The following is a 24,666-nucleotide window of genomic DNA, read 5'->3' on the forward strand; positions in this document are numbered from 1 at the left end:
TCCGAAGAAGTTTCGGATAAAACCGGAGTGCCGGAGGGGTTACCGGAACCCCCCGGGGAAGTATTGGGCCTTAGTGGGCCTGAGGGGAGAGAGAGGGCAGCATCCCAGGAGGTGGCGCGCCCCCTCCCATGGGGAGTCCGAATTGGACTAGGGGAGGGGGCGCGGCCCCTCTTTCCCTCTCCCTCTCCCTCTCTTTCCTTCCCCCTTCTCTCTTCCTAGTTGGACTAGGAAAGGGGAGTCCTACTCCTACTAGGAGGAGGACTCCCCCCCTCCTTGGCACGCCCCAAGGGCCAGCCGGCCTCCCCCTTGCTCCTTTATATACGAGGGCAGGGGGGCACCTCTCGACACACAATTGATATACGATATTTTAGCCGTGTGCGGTGCCCCCCTCCACCATATTACACCTCGATAATATCGTTGCGGAGCTTAGGCGAAGCCCTGCGTCGGTAGAACATCATCATCGTCACCACGCCGTCGTGCTGACGAAACTCTCCCTCAACACTCGGCTGGATCGGAGTTCGAGGGACGTCATCGAGCTGAACGTGTGCTGAACTCGAAGGTGCCGTGCGTTCGGTACTTGATCGGTCGGATCGTGAAGACGTACGACTACATCAACCGCGTTGTGTTAACGCTTCCGCTTTCGGTCTACGAGGGTACGTGGACAACACTCTCCCCTCTCGTTGCTATGCATCACCATGATCTTGCGTGTGCGTAGGAATTTTTTTGAAATTACTACGTTCCCCAACATCGAGAAACTGTGTGCGATGCAATAATCGCAAACGGTGCTGTATGAAAACCGTCAGAAATGATGCAAAACGTTTGCGATGAATAATACATCAAACACGGTTCAGATTATAGTTGCGTGTGCGATGAGGGGCATACGGTTGATCTGTACGAATTGTTTGCGATGAGACAGAACAATAGAAACGGGCAGCCAGATCAAGGTGTGTGTGATATACGGCATACAGTTCACTCCGATGAACCGTTTGCGATGAGTGAGGTGAACACAAACGATTCGGCGTAACAAGATGTGTGTGATACCCGGCAAACAGGTCGGTAATCAGAATTGTGTCCAATCATTATAGACAGCCCATACGGTCTTTTTTTGTGAATTGTGTGCTCGTCAGGGCACACAGTTCAACAAATCAACCTGTTGGCGATAATGTAGAAGATCTCGGTCGAACACATATTACTAATCGTCTGTGATGAGATTGACATGATAAACAGAGATATATACAGTCTGCTTAATTTAGTCCTTCTTCTTCTTGTTGTTCTTGTTGGATGGCCCCACGACATCGTCTTGGCGAGGACGCTTCTTGCCGCTAACCGTTGGCTTTTCATCACCGCTGCCATCGTCATCGTCGTTGCTGTCGTCATCCTCCTCCTCCTCGTTCGACCATTCCTCCTCCTCATCATCATCGTCCTCTTCTTCATCCTCCGATGGCTCCTCGTCCGTCTGGTTGTCGTCTGACGACTCCGGAGGCGGCATCCCTTTCATGAACCGGATATAATCGAGGTCTGGGCTCGACGATAGACTAATGGAAGACGAGCGGGGTGATTCCGATGTTGACCTATCATCGGGCGCCAGACTGCTGGCCGAACTGTCGTCGTTGCTAGCGCTCGACATGGCTGCAGAGTGTGTGCCAGTGTATAGCGCGGCCTGCTGGGGACAATGAAGATGGTGGACACTTAAGCGGGGTATGCAGAGAAGAGGAACTGCCAATTGAAGCGGGGATTGCAGCGGGGGTTGACATATTATCTAACCGCTGATATAATCAACCGCAATTATTTGTACCCAGTCACTCCAAATTCCCGGGGTTGCGCAGGACTCCTATTGGCTATTTGGCTGGCTTCCTTTTTCAGGAAAAAAACAAGGAACGAGTTTTGGGATTATGCACCGATACCGGTACTAACGGAGTAGGACAGTTGGAAAGCAATACATTGAGCTCTTCTTATTGATAAAGCCAGTAATAATCAAACTTTAAAGGAAAAGAAAAAAAGACAAAGAAAAATATCTGCACGAATCTTCGCGTAACATCAATGGCATAGGACCTAAATGTGCATTACTTAGAGCACATCTAGATGTGCTTTAGCAATACTGTCAAACAAAACCACTAACCATCATTGCAAACAGCGCATTGAAGATGGCTAATGCGACAACCACAACCACACATGCTAGTTCCTTCTTGTCTCTTGCTTTCATCTGTTGGCTGCGATTGATTCTTTCTTGCTTCATCGTACTGATTGTACATTCTAGATCAGCCAGTATCTTCTTCAGATTTATGTTATCTTCTGCGAGCTTGGTGATAACACTCCGAGCCCTGCCATGCCATTCTTCATCCAGCCAGTTAACAAAGGCACAAGCCTCATATCCCTGCCAATGTTAAATAGTATTCTGGATGAGCGGTGGCATTAACTGAAGTAAAATGATCAACTTAATTAGCACTATCCTTTAGGGGGCAACTGAGAAACCGCCTACCATTGTCGAATCCCTCCATGCAACACGTCAAGCGGGAGTGTGCCCGTGCCCACAACTCAGCTTTTGGTACTTCTCGGTGGCGCAAAACTCGGAGTCGAACTCGTGTTGCGGGAGTTTGGAGTCAAGCTCCGGATCCGGCGGCAGATCGCTTTCCTGGGGGGAGGGTCATTCAGGACGGATTCAGCAAGGATTTATACTTTGGACATGCTAAAAAAGATCGGGATAGATTGGAACCTGACAGGACGATTCGGATCCGTAGTACACCTGCCTTCTGATGACCTTAGGCAAGTGCTCAGCGGCGACCGACGTCGTGGCGGCGACACGAGCAGGAGCAGCTGCACCGAAACCATCAGCACAACTCGTCAGCATTTCCCCAATGTCAGCGCCACGCGAGGGAATTTGGAGGTTATGTAGGGATTTGGGGGAAATGGGAAACTGTGGAGATAAGCTAACAGTCGGGAACTACTGATAGCACTATATATATGTTGTATACGGCACACTGTTTGTACATGTCATTTGTGTTAGGTATTACAACGTCACACATGATTTCTGCACCAAACCGTGTGAGAAGACAATGTAGGTTAGGTATTACAACGTCACACATGATTTCTGCACCAAACGTCACACATGTACATGTCATTTGTGTTAGGTATTACAACGGCACACTGCTTGTCTGTCTGCTGGGTGGAGGTCGCCGCGCGGCTAATTAATTAAGGTATTCTTTTCGTGAGTGGCTTAATTAAGGTATTCAATTCCTAAGTGTAGTGTTGTACTAGTACTCTGCGTGTAAATTCACTGGCCATTAATTTTTGTCATTGCACGTCTGGATAACAACATGGAGCGCCCTCAGTAATTATTAAAATAAAACCTTCTGATTTATGCACGCATCTCTAGGAAGCAGTTAATCCGTGTATTAATGTTTTTTTAATTACCATTCGTCTACTGCAGATGGAACGATCTCGATGGATGAAGAATCGGAAAACCGCAGATTTTATCAGTGGCGTGACAGAGTTTATGAATTTGACTGAAAGTACAAAGAGGAGAATTGGTGATGCGGATTACATCCTCTGTCCATGTACTGATTGTGCCAATACAGAGTCACATGAAGTTGCAGATGTACAGATGCACTTATTCTCTAGGGGATTCATGGATGGATATACACGTTGGACCAGACACGGTGAAGAGGAGGTCATGCATGAAGATACCCAGGGCAGCGAGATGCCAAACCCCGATCAGTGTCACATGGATGTTGAATCTAACATCGGGGCAGAGGCGTCAAGCTACCAATGGAACACCGGAAAGCCGAAACGCCCACTGGAAAACCAAGACGTCCACGCAGATGACGACAATCTTGATATGCCAGATTTTGCTACTATGATTGCAGATTTCGAGGGCCCAGAAAAGGATATGATTGGGTACAAGGATCTGCCAACCATTGATGGGGACTCCAAGAAAGAATTGTATCCAGGTTGCAAAAAGAAATATTCCAGGTTGAGTGCCACCCTGGCGCTTCTCAGATTTAAAGCAGCAAACGGTCTATCAAACAAGGGCTTCACAGAGATCTTAGGTATTTTCAAAGATGTTCTTCCGGAAGATAATGTGCTCCCCAGAAGCACGAATGAAGCGAAGAAAATTGTTTTCCCATTGGAACTTGAAGTACAGAAGATACACGCTTGTGTGAATGATTGTATATTGTAGCGTGGTGAGTACAAAGATTTTCGTGCATGTCCCACATGCAAGCATGCACGATACAAGTGCAGGAGAGCAAAGGACAAGTACAAATTGGACGACGAGATCAAGACAGGAATCTCGTTCAAGGTTGTTTGGTACTTGCCTTTTGTTCCAAGGTTGAGGCATTTGTTTGCAAACCTTACAGAGGCAAAGAGGTTGCGGTGGCATCCTGATGAGCGAATTGCGGATAGGTTTATGAGGCACCCGAAAGATGGGGCTCAGTGGGAATTAATCGACAACAAGTTTGGAAAATTTGCCAAGGATCCTAGAAGTATAAGGCTCGGGGAGTGTACTGACGGGATGAATCCTTTTGGCGATATGAGCACCAATCACAGCACATGGTCGGTGCTTCTGTGCATATATAACCTAGCTCCTTGGTTGTGTATGAAGAAAAAAATACATTATGATGTCAATGATTATCCAAGGCCCGAACCAACCTAGAAATGACATCGACATTTACTTTCAGCTACTGGTAGAAGAACTGCTGACAGTGTGGATAGATGCGCCTGCTGTAAAATGTTATGATGCTTACAGAAAGGAGATTTTCGATCTACATGCGATGCTGGTGCACACCATTCAAGATATGCCGGCATTAGGCAACACATCGGGGCAGAAAACAAGGGGAGATGTAGGGTGTGTCACATGCATGGATAGGACAGCTAGCAGAAGACTTCCCAACTCGTGCAAAACAGTGTATTTGCGTCATCGTAGGTTCTTACGGAAAAATCACCCATACCAAAAGATGAAAGCTAAATTTGATGGTATGGCAGAGGCAGCTGAGGGCCCAAGACCCTATGAAGGGGAGGTAGTCCACAACATGGCTAAAAAAATTAATGTTGTGCATGGCAAGAAGCACCCTTTGACGGTGAAACTAACACCCAAGGATCAAGTGTTTAAGAAGAAATCGGTGTTCTGGAAATTACCTTGCTGGGAGATTCTACGTGTACGTCACTGCATCGATGTCATGCACGTAGAGAAGAACATATGTGAAAGTATCCTTGGTACTCTGCTCAAGATTAAAGGTAAAAGAAAGGATGGTGACGGTTCACGGCTCGATATGCTTGCTGATCAATCACAACGCAAGAGTGAAGCAGAAGATGATGACAAATTCATCAAAGCTCGCCAGAGTTACAATTTCAGTACAAAAGAAGCAACACAGTTCTTCACCTATTTGTTGTCAGTTAAGACACCCTCTTCCTACTGCGCAAACATCAGAAGTCTCGTGGATGTGAGCTCAGGTAAAATGAAGTTGGGACACATGAAGTCACATGATTGCCACGTAATGTTGACACAAATCCTCCCGGTGGCCATCAGGAATCTGATGGACAAAGATATAAGAAACACACTCATTGACCTCTGTGATTTCTTCAACCAACTATGGCAGAAAGTTGTAGATCCTGAAGAGTTGGATCATATGCAAGATGATATTGCAAGAATATTGTCCAACCTAGAGATGTTTTTCCCACCATCATTCTTTGATGTCATGGTCCATCTCACTGTGCACCTTGTCGACGAGATAAAGTATTGTGGTCCTGTGTTTCTTCGCAACACGTATCCCTTCGAGCGGTTCATGGGAATACTGAAGCGCTTTTGTCGGAACCGAAACCATCCAGAGGCAAGCATCCTACAAGGTTATACCGCGGAGGAGGTGGTTGAGTTTTGCACCGAATACATGAAACAAAGACCTATAGGTTTGCCCCTCTCTCACCATGAGGGAAGGCTGAAAGGTAAGCCGGTCCTTGCTGGCACGCAATTGGCTGCACCCGGAGAATTGGCAAAGAAAGCCCATTTGACGGTACTGCTTAACAGCCCAGTTCTCATCGCTTATGCCGAAGAACACTTGGCGGAGATACGCCAAAGCTTCTTACCAATGGTGCCTTCATCAGAAGTGGAGATGAAGGAGCACACTAAGAAGTACGCCGAATGGCTGAAGAATCGTTTGGCACAAGGATCCATCGATGACATTGCTACGTGGTTGGCACAAAAGCCATCACCTAAAATGTTGACGTACCAATCATATGACATAAATGGATACACGTTCTACACTGAGGAACGTGATAAGAAGACCTCGTATCAGAACAGCTCTGTTCGAATAGAATGCATGACTGTAAATGAAGCTGATAAAAGGGTATACTATGGAACCATCAAAGAGATTTGGGAGCTTGACTATGTGAAAGTTAAGGTGGCATTATTCAGGTGCGCATGGATCCCTCTTGGTCAGGTAAGGATTGATGAGTATAGGAAGACCTGTGTTAAAAGGACAACGATGGCATATCACGCGGACCCATTCATTCTTACCAGCGATGCTACCCAGATTTTCTTTGTGGAAGACCCCTTGCATAAGAACGGCCATTTAGCGATGCATGGGAAGAGAAGGGTACTGGGTGTCGACGATGTTGCCGATCAGGACGAGTACAATGAATTTGATGAGTTGCCAGCCAAGGGATCATGCACCAGTACAAAAGAGAACCGTAAAATCATCAAAAACCCCAAGTTCATTCGGGGTCAACTTAATGATCCCAGTTCCCCCATGTACATGGGAATTAAGCCATAAGACTAGTCTTTATGCCTACCCTGCAACTTAATTCGTTCAATTTAGAACTGTCGCGTGTACTGAATTTGTGAGTTATGCCCAGTTTTCTGTTTATGTAAGAACCGTTAATATGTTGACCTTGATATGTTGTCAGCTCATGCAATGAATATTAATTTTGTTGTTGTTATTATTATTATTATTATTGTTATATCATAGAGGTAGCACACTCAATCGATCTCACTACAGTATGTGTGAAAAAAAATATGCAATCTGGTTTGCGAATTGCACACGGTTCGTTGATGAAAGCCGTGTGCCGACCAAACCCCGCCACCCCGCCCATGATCTGAGTCGTGCTTTCTGATTGGCCAGAACCCAAACCCCACGGATCATACGTCTGCACCGTTGGATGCTCCCAGATCGAACTGTGATCCTCATCCCTTTCGACAGCACATGCAGTTCCGGTTGTAATTTTATATTTATGCACAAAATGCACGTTAATCTCAAAAAATGTCTTAAATATAGCTAACAATACCTGAAATGCGCGAGGAAATCAAACCCGTGGTATAATGGTGATTGCGTACTGTGGAAATTTTTATGAGGCCAAACGATGAAGTCACCAGCCATAGGATTTTGAATTGACACGTCTCCTTTTCGAAAACCATGATCCTTCATGTGAGATGCTCCGGTTTGGAAGGAGCGGTCATCAAAACTTGTGCCAAACTTTACCAATTTTTTCCCAAGGGGTCATGAGAGCACGCCACAGGCACACATCGATTTTGATGATGTCCGAACTCCATCTGAATTTTCTGTAATTAAAATACCAACTAGGCCTACGCCAGTGGCCGCACCTCGCGGCCGAAATGTTTGAAACTTCTCCCCGCTTCTCGAACAAATGGATGAAAACTCACAAAGCGACGCACAAATGATCTGTACACCTTTGCTAGGCTGATAGTAAGGGGGTATCATAGCTAGTATCATGCATGCCAACTAGGCAATTTTGATGAGCTGTCATAGAATTAATTAAATGAAGAAAGAGAGGGTTAAGTATCATATCATGAAACCGTATCATAATAAATGTTATGCTACTATGTGTCATGCATGACAATATAAATAAAGTACTACATATGATACTAGCTAGCTACTCTATGATACTATGCATTAGAGCAAGTAAGTACACAATAGAGTGACATAAGACTAGCGACAATGGGTAGTAACATAGAATGTTACTAGTCTATGTTACTACCTCTATAGTGGGGAGTAACATATGTGTAGTAACATGCAACACTTCATTTATTAGGCTATAGACTCATCTTGCCTTGAGATGTGTGATGTTACTCAGACTAGCCACAATGGGTAGTAACATAGACTAGTAACATGCCCATGTGTTACTAGTCTATGTTACTACCTCTATAGTGGGGAGTAACATATATGTGTGGTAACATGCAACACTTCATTTATTAGGCTATAGACACATCTTGCCTTGATATGTACATGTGATGTTACTCATACTACTAGTAACTAGCTATGTTACTACTTTCCTCTCTTTCTTCATTTATTGCTTGCCACATCATCTACTTAATTTATCTAGATATGTGTGATGTTACTCCCATTGTGGGTAGTCTCATACTATAGTAAGACTATACCCACAATGGGAGTAACATAGGTAGTGACATCACACATATCCACTTTCCTCTATTTCTTCATTTATTGCTTGCCACATCATCTATCTTATCTAGATATGTGTGATGTTACTACCTATGTTACTCCCACTGTGGGTAGTCTGGCTATAAGGAATAGAATAATATATATATGTGCTTATTAGTTGGAGGAAAGAGAAGAGAAGCGGGCTCTTGGTTAGTAGAGCCAGCTGCAACACGAGACCCAAGACACTTTGTGAGTATGTAAGGTGGGCCAACTATTGATAAACTAGTACGTATATAAAACTTATTATTGTACATGCCCGCTAAGAGGTTGGCTGTATATGACATGGCAACTTCTTATAGCCGACCCTTGGCTGTATTATTAACCATGCTCTTAGTGAGGTAGCTAGTATATCATAGACGACTAGCTAGTATCAGACTAGCCACAGTGGGAGTAACTTCAGCAGTAACACCGACTCCAACTCAGCAAACTTGCTTATGTGGCAATAAGTTAATGAGGAGAGAGATAGTTTCAGTAACTTAGCTAGTTACTGTAGCATCACATGTCCCAATGCAATATGAGTCTGTAACCTAAGAAATGAAGCTTTGCATGACACTACACTTATGTTACTACCCACTATGAAGGTAGTAACATATATAGTCTAGGGATATGTGTATGTTACTAGTGTACTACTCTCCATTGTGGCTAGTCTCATACTCCCTCCTTTCCGGTTTAGGCTGGTTGTAATGGTATTATCATAAGCGGTATCATGCATGCCAACTAGACTTTCTGGATGATGTGGCACACAAGAGAGGATGTGGTATCATATCATGATACCGTGTCATATTAAATGTTGTACTACTACTTTGTGTGATGCATGACAATTAGTAAGGCAACCTAAGATGTTAACTTATGATACTATGCATTACGGAAGTAGTATCCTAGCTACACTATCATATATATGCATGATACTACTAGTATATATAATACTCCCCATTACAACCAGCCTTATAGGGCTCAATTTAAAAATCTCACCAACCAAGGTAGATGGTGAGTGGTGGAATACTTTTTGTAGTTTGCAAAAACACCCAATTAATGCTTATGTTTTCCTCAAAATTTTATGTTTTCCAATGTATTAATTGCAATACATGCATGCATATATAAAGTACATGCATTGGTCAACTTTCTCTTAATACTTGCATGCAATGATTTAATGCACCTTGGAATCTGGACATGTGATGGGGAACAACCAAATTGAGCCTTATAAAATGGAAAAACTAAAATTTGAGATAAGCCTATAAACTGGCAGGGAGGGAGTATATATGCATGATACTAGTATATGATCGGCAATACCTCCGTAATGCATGCATGCATAGTATCATAAGTTAGTATATTAGGTTCCTTATTAATTACCATGCATGACACAAAGTAGTACAACATTTAATATGATATGGTATCATGGTATGATACCACACACCCTCTCTTTCATCATTTAACTGTGTGCCACATCATCCAAAGAATCTAGTTGGCATGCATCATACCGCTTGATACTCCCATATTACGACCAGCCTTATTAGGGTGGCCATAGTGGGGGTATCATAGCCGGTATCATGCACCCGGAAATAGAAAATATGATGATGTGGCAAAGAAGCAGTAACATAGGTAGATACCATAACATATATATATATAATAAATGCTATGCTACTATGTGTCATGCATGGCCATGAATACGGTCATCTATGATATATAGTCCCTCCGTAAACTAATATAAGAGCATTTAGGTCACTTTTTAGTAATCTAAACGCTCTTATATATATTGGTTTACAGAGGGAGCTAGTACTACTCTATGATACTATATATGCACTATGAAGGTACGTACGTAGTATCATACACTAGTATCATATGCATACATATATATAGTATATGATACTCCCCACTATATAAGGCTGGCCATAGTGGTGGTATTATAGCCGACGATGTCCTGCACTCGGAAATAGCAAGTATGCTGATGTGGTAAAGAATTAAATATATATAAAGAGTGTTAGAGTAACATATAGTAGGTAGATACCGTATCATGTTAAATGCGATGCTAATTTGTGTCATGCATGGCAATAAATATGATCTATATATGATACTATACTCTATGTATAATACTATGCGCTATAATTAATTAAAGGTAGTGTCATACACCAGTATCATATGAACTGTATATTCATGATACTAGTATATGACACTCTCCACTATACTCATGATTTCTTACCGTGGAAAAAATTGGAGGCAAAACGATGAACTCATGTTTTCATTCAAACAAAAATATGATGTTAGGTAATGTAAATGTTTTCAAAGAGCACACGGTTCACTCACGAAAGCCGTGTTTCCACTAAACTGGGGCCGATGCACCCCCCCTCACCCCTCTACCACGCGTGCCATCTGAGTCAAGCGTTCTGATTGGCCAGAACCCAAACCCCATGGATCGTACGTCTGCACCGTTGGATTCTCCTTGATCAAACGGCGATCCTCATCCCTTTCGACAACACATGTACATGTTTTCAAATAGACCCTCCCAAAAAAATTGTTTTCAAATAGCACACGGTTCACACACGAAAGTCGTGTGCCTACCAAACCATGGCTGATGCCTCTCCTCGCTGCGCGCGCGATCTGAGTCGTGCGTTCTGATTGGCCAGAACCCAAACCCCACGGATCGTACGTCTGTGATAACCCACAAGTATAGGGGATCGCAACAGTTTCGAGGGTAGAGTATTCAACCCAAATTTATTGATTCGACACAAGGGGAGCCTAAGAATATTCTGAAGTACTAGCAGTTGAGTTGTCAATTCAACCACACCTGGATAACTTAGTATCTGCAGCAAAGTATTTAGTAGCAAAGTAGTATGGAAGTAACAGTGAAGGTAGCAAAAGTAATATTTTTGGGTTTTGTAGTGATTGTAACAGCAGCAACGGAAAAGTAAATAAGAGGAGAACAGTATGTGAAAAGCTCGTAGGCATTGGATCGGTGATGGAGAATTATGTCGGATGCGGTTCATCCTGTAACAGTCATAACATAGCGTGACACAGAACTAGCTCCAATTCATCAATGTAATGTAGCCATGTATTCCGAATATAGTCATACGTGCTTATGGAAAAGAACTTGCATGACATCTTTTGTCCTACCCTCCCGTGGCAGCGGGGTCCTAGCGGAAACTAAGGGATATTAAGGCCTCCTTTTAATAGAGTACCTGACCAAAGCATTAACACATAGTGAATACATGAACTCCTCAAACTATGGTCATCACCAGGAGTGGTCCCGATTATTGTCACTTCGGGGTTGCCGGATCATAACACATAGTAGGTGACTATAGACTTGCAAGATAGGATCAAGAACTCACATATATTCATGAAAACATAATAGGTTCAGATCTGAAATCATGGCACTCGGGCCCTAGTGACAAGCATTAAGCATAGCAAAGTCATAGCAACATCAATCTCAGAACATAGTGGATACTAGGGATCAAACCCTAACAAAACTAACTCGATTACATGATAAATCTCATCCAACCCATCACCGTCCAACAATCCTACGATGGAATTACTCAGGCACGGCGGTGAGCATCATGAAATTGGTGATGGAGGATGGTTGATGATGACGATGGCGACGGATTCCCCTCTCCGGAGCCCCAAACGGACTCCAGATCAGCCCTCCCGAGAGAGTTTAGGGCTTGGCGGCGGCTTCGTATCGTAAAACGCGATGAATCTTTCTCTCTGATTTTTTTCTCCCCGAACACGAATATATGGAGTTGGAGTTGAGGTCGGCAGAGCAACAGGGGGCCCACGAGGCAGGGGGGCACGCCCAGGGGGGCAGGCGCGCCCCCACCCTCGTGGACAGGTGGTGGGCCCCCTGGCCTTGATTATTTCAGCAATATTTTTAATATTTTCCAAAAGTAAGTTCCATGGAGTTTCAGGTCATTCCGAGAACTTTTGTTTCTGCACATAAATAACACCATGGAAAGTCTGCTGAAAACAACGTCAGTCCGGGTTAGTTCCATTCAAATCATGCAAGTTAGAGTCCAAAACAAGGGCAAAAGTGTTTGGAAAAGTAGATACGGCGGAGACGTATCAACTCCCCCAAGCGTAAACCTTTGCTTGTCCTCAAGCAATTCAGTTGATAAACTGAAAGTGATAAAGAAAAACTTCTACAAACTCTGTTTGCTCTTGTTGTTGTAAATATGTAAAGCCAGCATTCAAGTTTTCAGCAAAGATTATAACTAACCATATTCACAATAACATTTAGGTCTCATGTTTACTCATGTCAATGACATAATCAACTAGCAAGCAATAATAATAAATCTTGGATGACAACACTTTCTCAAAACAATCATGATATGATATAACAAGATGGTATCTTGCTAGCCCTTTCTGAGACCGCAAAACATAAATGCAGAGCACCTTTAAAGATCAAGGACTGACTAAACATTGTAATTCATGGTAAAAGAGATCCAGTCATAGTCATACCCAATATAAATTAATAGTAATGCATGCAAATGACAGCGGTTCTCTCCAGCTGGTGCTTTTTAATAAGAGGTGATGACTCAACATAAAAGTAAATAGATAGGCCCTTCACAGAGGGAAGCAGGGATTTGTAGAGGTGCCAGAGCTCGATTTTAAAGCAGAGATAAATAATATTTTGAGCGGCATACTTTCATTGTCAACATAACAACCAAGAGATGGGGATATCTTCCATGCTACACACATTATAGGCGGTTCCCAAACAAAATGGTAAAGTTTATACTCCCCCTCCACCAACAAGCATCAATCCATGGCTTGCTCGAAACAACGAGTGCCTCCAACTAGCAACATCCCCGAGGGAGTTTTGTTTGCAATTATTTTGATTTGATTTGCATAAAGCATGGGACTGGGCATCCCTGTGACCAGCCATTTTCTCGTGAGTGAGGAGCGGAGTCCACTCCTCTTGAGAATAACCCGCCTAGCAAGGAAGATAAGGACAGCCCTAGTTGATACATGAGCTATTCGATCATACAAAACAGAATTTTATTTGAAGGTTTAGAGTTTGGCACATACAAATTTACTTGGAACGGCAGGTAGATACCGCACATAGGAAGGTATAGTGGACTCATGTGGAATAACTTTGGGGTTTAAGGGATTGGATGTACAAGTAGTATTCCCGCTTAGTACAAGTGAAGGCTAGCAAAAGACTGGGAAGCGACCAACTAGAGAGCGACAACAGTCATGAACATGCATTAAAATTAATAAACATTGAGTGCAAGCATGAGTAGGATATAATCCACCATGAACATAAATATCATGAAGGCTATGTTGATTTTTTTTTCAAATACATGCGTGAACATGTGCCAAGTCAAGCCACTTAAATCATTCAAAGGAGGATACCACCCCACTATACCACATCACAACCATTTTAATAACATGTTGGCACGCAAGGTAAACCATTATAAACTCCTAGCTAATTAAGCATGGCATAAGCAACTATAATCTCTAATTGTCATTGCAAACATATTTATTCATAATAGTCTGAATCAGGAACGATGAACTAATCATATTTACAAAAACAAGAGAGGTCAAGTTCATACCAGCTTTCCTCATCTCAGTCAGTTCATCATATATCGTCATAATTGCCTTTCACTTGCACGACCGAACGATGTGAATAATAATAATAGTGCACGAGCATTGGACTAAGCTGGAATCTGCGAGCATTCAATAAACAGGAGAAGACAAGGTAATATAGGCTCTTGGTTAAATCAAAAATAATGCATATAAGGGCCACCTCAACATTTTAATCATGGTCTTCTCCTATCGACCCCCAAAGAAAAGAAAAGAAATAAAACTATTTACACGGGGAAGCTCCCAACAAGCAAAAGAAGAACGGGAAATCTTTTGGGTTTTCTTTTTAATTATTACTACAAGCAAGAAAAGTAAACTAGCTAAAAGCTATTACTAATTTTTTTGGTTTTCTTAAGGTTTATTAAACACACAAGAAGAAGGCATAAAAAGAAAATAAACTAGCATGGATATTACAGTGAAAAAGTATGAGCACCGACAACTAGCAATGAGTGTGTAAGCATGAATGTAATGTCGGTGAGAAATATGTACTCCCCCAAGCTTAGGCTTTTGGCCTAAGTTGGTTTAATGCCATGGATGGCCTGGCGGATATCCAAAGTTGTAGTTGGGGTCGTACTGAGATGCAGCGGTCATTGCATCATGTGCTGCAGCTTGGAGGCGAGCTATCTCAGCCCTCCTCTTATACTCCTCCGCCTCCTCTCTGGCTATGTAATATCTCCCCTTTACCTGAAAGTCAAAGAAAGTGGAAGCAGGGAGAGCGACGTGATACGTGCGTCGTCTGTCAAAGATTAGTCGGTATAGGAGGAACTAATCGTTCCTCTCAACAAAATGATGACGAACCATAGCCTCATAATCCAAATAAGCAGGAGTCAACTCAATATCATCCTCGCGTATGGCTACACCAACAAAATTAGCTATACGGGTTGCATAAATTCCACCAAAGAAATCTCCATTAAATCTATTATGATGCAACCTACGTGCAACAAGGGCTCCCAAATTATAATGTTTATCTCCTAACACAGCACTCCTGAGAATACTGAGGTCAGGGACACACATATGACATGCTTCATCCTTACCATTTATACACCTACCTATGAAGGGAGCAAAATAATGTATAGTAGGAAAATGAATGCTCCCCATGGTAGCTTGTGCTATGTCTCTAGATTCCCCTACAGTTATACTAGCAAGAAAATCTCTTAAATTCAGATTTGCGGGGTTCACTAGCACTACCCCATTCTGGAAGTTTGCAAGCAGTGGTAAAATCATCTAAGTCCATAGTATAAGAATTTTCATAAAGATCAAACAAGACCGTTTGAGAATTGCGTGAAGATGAAAATTCAAACCTCCTCACAAAGGAACTAGTGAGATAGTGGTACTGGGGGCACTTTTCTGCCTCAAAGCTCACAAGATCAGTGTTACGCAAGTATGCGTTAAATTCTTCCTTAATTCCAGCTTGATCCATGAAGTCCTCTGAAGGCCATTCAGAAGGCCGCACAGGAGCGTCCCTTGGTGGCTCATCATCAGCATCACGCATTGCAAGCCTGGGTCCTTGTTTCCTGGAAGAACCACCTTGGTACATTTTCCTAAGCATATTTCTTCCTCTGAAAAATTTCTAATTTTTTTAGTAACTTCAAATAAAAGTGAACCAAGCTCAACAAAATTGATAGCAACTACTCCTACAAGTGCCTAGAGCCTATATCATGCATTAGAACTACTTGGAACCATATAAATTTGACGTGCGGGCTCAAGAACATGGTCACCTAGGCAGCACAAATTTGCAATGAAGAAAGCACTAGAACAAAAACTAATTGGACCAATGGAGGAGTCACATACCAAGGAACAATCCCCTAAAGCAGTTTTGTGGGAGGTGCTTTGAGCAAGGAGATAGAAAATCGCAGCAAAATGAGCTAGCACTCGTGCTTGAGCTGGATGGTGATTTTTTGGGAGGAAGAAGAAGTGTGTGGGTGCAAGAATAAGTGGAGGGGAGCCACCATGGGCCTACGAGGCAGGGGGCGCGCCCAGGGGGGTGGGTGCGCCCTCCACCCTCGTGGCCAGGTGCTTGCTCCCCCTGCTGTGTTCTCGGTGCCAGATATTCTCAATATTCTAGAACAAATCATATTTCATTTTTGGGGCATTTGGAGAACTTTTATTTTCGGGGTATTTTTATATTGCACGGATAATTCAGAAAACAGACAGGAAAATACTATTTTTACTTTATTTCAACTAAATAACAGAAAATAAAAGGAGGGTACAGAAGGTTGTGCTTTCTAACTTCATCCATCTCATGCTCATCAAAAGGAATCCACTAACATGGTTGATCAAGTCTTTTTAACAAACTCATTCCGAATAACATGGAACCGGAGAAATTTCGAATAACACTAGGTTACCTCAAGGGATATGCACATCCCCAATAATAAGAATATCATATCTCTTTTTGACAGTATGAAGAGGAAATTCAAAACCTCCAAAAATAATCGATGGACTTTTTCCAATAGAATTGATACTATGAACTTGAGGTTGTTTCCTCGGAAAGTGTACCGTATGCTCATTACTATTAACATGAAAAGTGACATTGCCTTTGTTGCAATCAATAACAGCTCCTGCAGTATTCAAAAAAGGTCTTCCAAGAATAATAGACATACTATCGTCCTCGGGAATATCAAGAATGACAAAGTACGTTAAAATAGTAACGTTTGCAACTACAACAGGCACATCCTCACAAATACCAACAGGTATAGCAGTTGATTTATCAGCCATTTGCAAAGGTATTTCAGTAGGTGTCAACTTATTCAAATCAAGTCTACGATATAAAGAGAGAGGCATAACACTAACACCTGCTCCAAGATCACATAAAGCAGTTTTAACATAATTTATTTTAATGGAGCATGGTATAGTGGGTACTCTTGGATCTCCAAGTTTCTTTGGTATTCCACCCTTAAAAGTGTAATTAGCAAGCATGGTGGAAATTTCAGCTTCCGGTATCTTTCTTTTATTAGTAACAATATCTTTCATATACTTAGCATAAGGATTCATTTTGAGCATATCAGTTAATCGCATACGCAAAAAGATAGGTCTAATCATTTCAGCAAAGCGCTCAAAAATCCTCATCATCCTTTTTCTTGGATGGTTTGGGAGGAAAAGGCATGGGTTTCTGAACCCATGGTTCTCTTTCTTTACCATGTTTCCTAGCAACAAAATCTCTCTTATCATAACGTTGATTCTTTGATTGTGGGTTATCAAGATCAATAGCAGGTTCAATTACTACATCATTGTCATTGCTAGGTTGAGCATCATCATGAACATCATCATTAACATTATCACTAGGTTCATGTTCATTACCAGATTGTGTTTCAGCATCAGAAATAGAAATATCATTTGGATTCTCAGGTGGTTCTACAATAGGTTCACTAGAAGCATGCAAAGTCCTATCATTTTTCTTTTTCTTCTTTTTAGAAGGACTAGTTGCATCAATATTATTTCTCTGAGAATCTTGTTCAATTCTCTTAGGGTGGCCTTCAGGATACAAAGGTTCCTGAGTCATTTTACCAGTTCTAGTAGCCACTCTAACAGCATAATCATTATTCTTACTATTCAGTTCATTGAGCAAATCATATTGAGCTTTAAGTACTTGTTCTACTTGAGTGGTAACCATAGAAGCATGTTACTAATGATTTTAAGTTCACCTTTAGCATTAGCCATGTAATTACTCAAGTGTTCAAGCATATAAGAATTACGTTTTAATTCTCTATCAAAATAAGCATTGAAGTTTTCTTGTTTAACAATAAAATTGTCAAACTCATCTAAGCACTGTCTAGCAGACTTATAGTGAGGAATATCACCTTCATCAAATCTATAGAGAGAATCTACCTTTACTACCTGTGTCGGGTTATCAAGACCATGAGTTTCTTCAATAGGTAATGGATTAAGATCATATATTTCTTCAACAGGTGGTAAATTAAGACCATGTATTTCTTCAATAGGAGGTAAATTCTTAACATCTTCAGCTTTTATACCTTTTTCTTTCATAAATTTCTTTGCCTCTTGCATATCTTCAGGACTGAGAAATAGAACACCTCTCTTCTTCGGAGTTGGCTTAGGAATAGGCTTAGGAGTTGGCTCAGGAAGTGTCCAATTATTTTCATTTATCAACATATTATTCAATAGAATTTCAGCTTCATCCGGTGTTCTTTCCCTGAAAACAGAACTAGCACAACTATCCAGGTAATCTCTAGAAGCATCGGTTAGTCCATTATAAAAGATATCAAGTATTTCATTTTTCTTAAGAGGATGATCAGGCAAAGCATTAAGTAATTGGAGAAGCCTCCCCCAAGCTTGTGGGAGACTCTCTTCTTCAATTTGCACAAAATTATATATATCCCTTAAGGCAGCTTGTTTCTTATGAGCGGGGAAATATTTAGCAGAGAAGTAATAAATCATATCCTGGGGACTACGCACACAACCAGGATCAAGAGAATTAAACCATATCTTAGCATCACCCTTTAATGAGAACGGAAATGTTTTAAGGATAAAAAAGTAGCGAGTTCTCTCATCATTAGTGAACAGGGTGGCTATATCATTTAATTTAGTAAGATGTGCCACAACAGTTTCAGATTCATAGCCATAAAAAGGATCAGATTCAACCAAAGTAATTATATCAGGATCAATAGAGAATTCATAATCCTTATCAATAACAAAGATAGGTGAAGTAGCATAAGCAGGATCATATTTCATTCTAGCATTCAGAGTTTTTTGTTTAAGCTTAGCTAATAATTTCTTAAGATCACTTCTATCATTGCAAGCAAGAAAGTCTCTTTTAGTCTCTTCATCCATAACATAGCCCTCAGGCACAACAGGCAAGTCATATTTATTGGGAGAGCCTTCATCATCACTATCATCAAAATTATCAGTTTCAATAATTTCATTATCTCTAGCCCTAGCAAGTTATTCATCAAGAAATTCACCAAGTGGCACAGTAGTATCAAGCATAGAAGTAGTTTCATCGTAAGTATCATGCATAGCAGAAGTGGCATCATCAATAACATGCGACATATCATAATGAATAGCAGAAGCAGGTTTAGGTGTCGCAATCTTACTCAAAACAGAAGGTGAATCAAGTGCAGAGCTAGATGGTGGTTCCTTACCTCCCCTCGTAGTTGAGGGATAAATTTTTGTTTTCTCGTCTTTCAAATTCTTCATAGTGACCAGCAGATGTAAATCCCAAGTGAATCAAAGAATAGAGCTATGCTCCCCGGCAATGGCGCCAGAAAATAGTCTTGATAACCCACAAGTATAGGGGACCGCAACAGTTTTTGAGGGTAGAGTATTCAACCCAAATTTATTGATTCGACACAAGGGGCGCCAAAGAATATTCTCAAGTATTAGCAATTGAGTTGTCAATTCAACCACACCTGGATAACTTAGTATCTGCAGCAAAGTATTTAGTAGCAAAGTAGTATGGAAGTAACGGTAACGGTAGCAAAAGTAATATTTTGGGGTTTTATAGTGATTGTAACAGCAGCAACGGAAAAGTAAATAAGCGGAGAACAGTATGTGAAAAGCTCGTAGGAATTGGATCGGTGATGGAGAATTATGCCGGATGTGGTTCATCATGTAACAGTCATAACATAGGGTGACACAGAACTAGCTCCAATTCATCAATGTAATGTAGGCGTATTCCGAATATAGTCATACGTGCTAATGGAAAAGAACTTGCATGACATCTTTTGTCCTACCCTCCCGTGGCAGCGGGGTCCTAGCGGAAACTAAGGTATATTAAGGCCTCCTTTTAATAGAGTACCAGACCAAAGCATTAACACATAGTGAATACATGAACTCCTCAAACTACGGTCATCACCAGGAGTGGTCCCGATTATTGTCACTTCGGGGTTGCCGGATCACAACACATAGTAGGTGACTATAGACTTGCAAGATAGGATCAAGAACTCACATATATTCATGAAAACATAATAGGTTCAGATCTGAAATCATGGCACTCGGGCCCTAGTGACAAGCATTAAGCATAGCAAAGTCATAGCAACATCAATCTCAGAACATAGTGGATACTAGGGATCAAACCCTAACAAAACTAACTTGATTACATGATAAATCTCATCCAACCCATCACCGTCCAGCAAGCCTACGATGGAATTACTCACGCACGGCGGTGAGCATCATGAAATTGGTGATGGAGGATGGTTGATGATGACGATGGCGACGGATTCCCCTCTCCGGAGCCCCGAACGGACTCCAGATCAGCCCTCCCGAGAGAGTTTAGGGCTTGGCGGCGGCTCCGTATTGTAAAACGTGATGAATCTTTCTCTCTGATTTTTTTCTCCCCGAACACGAATATATGGAGTTGGAGTTGAGGTCGGTGGAGCAACAGGGGGCCAACGAGGCAGGGGGCGCGCCCAGGGGGGCAGGCGCACGCCCCACCCTCATGGACAGGTGGTGGGCCCCCTGGCCTTGATTCTTTCGACAATATTTTTAATATTTTCCAAAAATAAGTTCCGTGGAGTTTCAGGTCATTCCGATAACTTTTGTTTCTGCACATAAATAACACCATGGAAGTCTGCTGAAAACAGCGTCAGTCCGGGTTAGTTCCATTCAAATCATGCAAGTTAGAGTCCAAAACAAGGGCAAAAGTGTTTGGAAAAGTAGATACGACGGAGACGTATCAGTCTGCACCGCTGGATGCTCCCAGATCGAACGACAATCCTCATCCCTTTCGACAGGAAATGCAGTCCGGCTAGGAATTGATTTATATGCCAACATGCACGGTAAATGCCAAAAAATGTCTTACATATAGCACACGAGACCTGAAATGCGCCAGCAAATCAAACCCGTGGTAAAGTTGTGATTGGTTTACGTGTGAAAAATTTAGAGGCGAAAGGATGAACTCACCTCTTCATTTCAACATTAGTATGTCTTCATTTCAAACGAAATTATTCTGTTTGTGCACATGAGCGCTTAGAGGCAACCGTTTGCATAGGCCTTTCCGCGCGTGCGGCGACCGAGGATATTTTTCACCCTTTTCACCTAGGCCGCCAACACCCCCTACCGCCCGCCCGCGTTTCACTCAACTAGTCCACCCAATCTCCTTCGCCAGCTCCCCCCTCCTCCAGATCCACAGCAGAACCCTCTCCGGCGCCGCCGTGCTCACCCCGGCCGTGTGCCCGCTCTTTGGCGTCAAGCCTACCTCCACTGTCGTTCACAACACGCGGCGGCCCGCACCTCTCCGTCTTCGTTTGCTCGCCAACCACCCTTGTAACAGCCTGGATTTTGGCCGTATTCTAGAGACTTCTCCTCGATCTCTGGGCTAGAATACGGGGCATTCTGGTTTCTCTGAGCCGGGGTGCCACAGGCTTGGTATCAGAGCTGGTCTGGCTGTAGGACACCCTAGTCAGTGCGAGCGGTAGAAACCGATAGAAATCGGTAGTTTAAAGTCCGGCTTGTTTATTACATTTGGTTGCTACATTTGTTTGTTGCATAGCATGCATATAGCCTTATTATTTGTTACTAACGGTTTATCTAGTGAGTGTAGCTGGCATCGGTTCGGATCCACTACAGCTCAGCCTCTGCATTTCTCCAGTTCCTTTTTCTTTCGATGTTTGGTGTCATTTCTGTCCCAGCAGAGTGATGCCAAGTGATCCCGACACTGTTTGCAGAAATAGTGCTCAGGTATCGCACCGATGTCTTTCTTTCAGTCTTGCCTATCGCTTCGGTGATAGACATGCTTCTATCCCAGATCATTCTTTTATTTTGTCGTGTTGGCAACCCTTAATGATCTTAGCTATCAAAAAAAGGGCAACGTCAACAGCCTCAGTTTTCCCCGCTATCCTTATTTCTTGGACGAGTACATATCTTTTTCCGTCCGCTTGATAATAATGTGGTTACGACCTTCGTGTCCCACTACATGGTTACCGAGTGCGTCCTCGCCTCCGAGCTAGTCCAGGTTGCTACCTAGCTAAGCTAGCACTTGGTGTAGTGCTGTTTACACCAATTTTTCGACACATTTATTCGTCCTCGTGCACATCATCATAGCATGCTAGATCGTAGAACCGGAGATTCTGCGAAATTTGTGTGCTTAAGTAGACATGCATATTGTGTGACTAGCAGTAATATGTGACATTGATTGTTGTTGTGTGCTTTTGTTAGTTGATTTTTCTTTTGCTTCTTTCTTTTTGGGCCCCAGTGTTACATTATTTTCCCCTATAAAGAGTTGCTCATCAACTGAGACCGGACTCGAAGAAGCAATAAGGATTTCAAATAATTGGAAGAAGCTCAGCTGAACATTATGGTCCACCCAGTCAACTGCATTATGGCATTAATATCTGCTCAGAATACCGATAGTGTCTTGGATTGATTATCAGCATCAAGTCCCCAATCGGTACCAAATCCTCACAACAGTAATGATCAAGTTAGCAGCAAGACAAATCAGGTACAAGCCCAATGGTATATTTTCAAACAGAGGTATGGATCATATACAAAGTTTTGGCTCAACAATGCTTGAAATATGTTATGATCTGAAATAAAGTCAGAATGTGACATGCTCGAGGAAGACAGTCAAACCATTTTTCTCATGCAAATAATCAGCCTCAGAATATTATGGGCATGTGTATGGATTTCAGTCTGCATATCAGTATGAAGTTTTGGATATAAGAAACCCAGTATTATTCCACACGCTATCGGAAGAAATTTATGAGGCAAGGCTCCTCAATTTTTCCTCAGCATGATATGTGAACAATTTCCGGCCCACGATACCCGGTCTTTCTCAACAAGATACCTCGGTAAAAGCTTCTGACATAGCCTAGTGGTGGGAAGGGGTTGATGCCTTTCCACCCACCCAGGTTCAAGGCATGGTACTTGCAATTTGGGTTTGTTGCACCAATTATACTGTAGGGGCCTCCCTTACAGTCTTTACGTCAAAAAAAATTCTGACAGACGGAAATGAGTTTTTCTCAACAAGCAAAACTGAGGAGAAGCTTCTCAAGTACGAGACTCAGGCTTCTCCAGCACAATAATCAGACCAAGCTTCGTGTGTAAGCTATAGAGCCTTTTTCTGCACGATACCCAGACAAAAGATTTGAGTAGAAGTTAACAAGTCCTCCTCAGCAAGCTACTCGGATGACTTCTCTCGTAAGCCATTCAGTCTACGTCAGTATCATACTATTACACTGTCCTCAGAGATTATATGATGAGTTGCCAATATATGGCAGTATCGCTCAAGAATCAGACTCGCAACATTTTTGTCAGAAGCACAAATCAGTCAAGGCATAGGTCTTCTTCAAAAATCAAGTGACCGATTAAGTATCTTTCCGCATATATGGTGAACATGTATCCCTAGTCATATCAGTCACTCATATGAGATGCGGCAAGGATCCAGCAGATATACCTAAGGAAAGTAAGGATTCAACAACCTCACGAGTCAAGTAAAGGAAAATAAGCAGAGATACATCTCATGAATTACAAGGATCGACAAGATCTGGGGATGACATCACAGAATCCACAGTCTTGACAATGGTCATCAAGGTCATTATTCCTGCACCAGACAAGGTGATAGCATGAAACCTTGTTACCTTCTTGTATGATTGGCCTCAGCAATGAGCTCCGTACAGCTACAAACCCCGAGTATATGTCATATATGTGCGGACACAGGTCAGAAAAACAAGCACAAGGATTAATGTCAAAAATATTAATCACATCCATGGTCATACGAAGAATCAGGGACACGTGTGGCCAAGTTATTTCAGCAAGGTATCCTGACAAAGAAAATCATGACCATTAAAAGGTGAGACCGACAACAAAGGTATGATGATTTTGCACGACCATCAGGGTCCGGATACCCCAAGTTAGTTGGAGGCCATAATTCCATATGGATCCACAAAGACATACACCTTCAGCGGCCTACTCTATTTACAAGGATTTTCATATCCTGCTGACCCGCTTGACAGGGTTAGTGTGGAATATCCAAGTCTGTTCTGTCAGATCCAAGATTCCTTTGCAACCTCAACAGTTTGACCTCAGCGGTAGTGTTAAAACATATCACAGCGTATTACCAAAGATGGGTATACCGACAAAATGAGAAAGTCAAAAGCCAAATAATCAGCTCAGACCCGGTATACTCGCCGATGGAATCAAGTACACGCTCAGTCTGTCAGGAAAAGCATTTGTCCGTCAGCCCCCTGTCGGGCAAAGTCTCAAGATGTAAATATTTGAGGTATGACATAGCTATAACTCCATACACCGTTATATTGCTCACGATAGAAGGCAGTCAAATCTCTGGTATATGCCACATGCTCGAGCCAAAGGAAATAAATCAAGATAAATCAGTGCCACCTATGAGCAGTCAGATCCCATCAGAAGATGGCCATGATTAATTCTAAGCATTTATTGAACCCAGAAGGATTGCATTTATTTGAAGCAACCCCATGACAGAAGTAAAAAGGTTTTCATGACCAAAGGAAAATTTATGCTTAGATCCATTGGATATCACCGCAGATATGAGAAAATTCACGTCAGCAAAAGGAGGTGGTATTTGAGCAAAAACCCGTCAGAATTTGGGGAAAGGTGAAGCAAGCCACCCCAGAGCAAGGTAAGTTGATCATCTGAAATTCTTGGCGGAACAATAAATAAAGGAAAAAGGATACCCGAGTTGGAAACGGTATCCTCAAGTCATACTTGTTCCCAGAGC

The sequence above is a fragment of the Triticum aestivum genome, chromosome 5D (genome assembly GCF_018294505.1).
Source record: "Triticum aestivum cultivar Chinese Spring chromosome 5D, IWGSC CS RefSeq v2.1, whole genome shotgun sequence".
NCBI lineage: Eukaryota > Viridiplantae > Streptophyta > Magnoliopsida > Poales > Poaceae > Triticum > Triticum aestivum.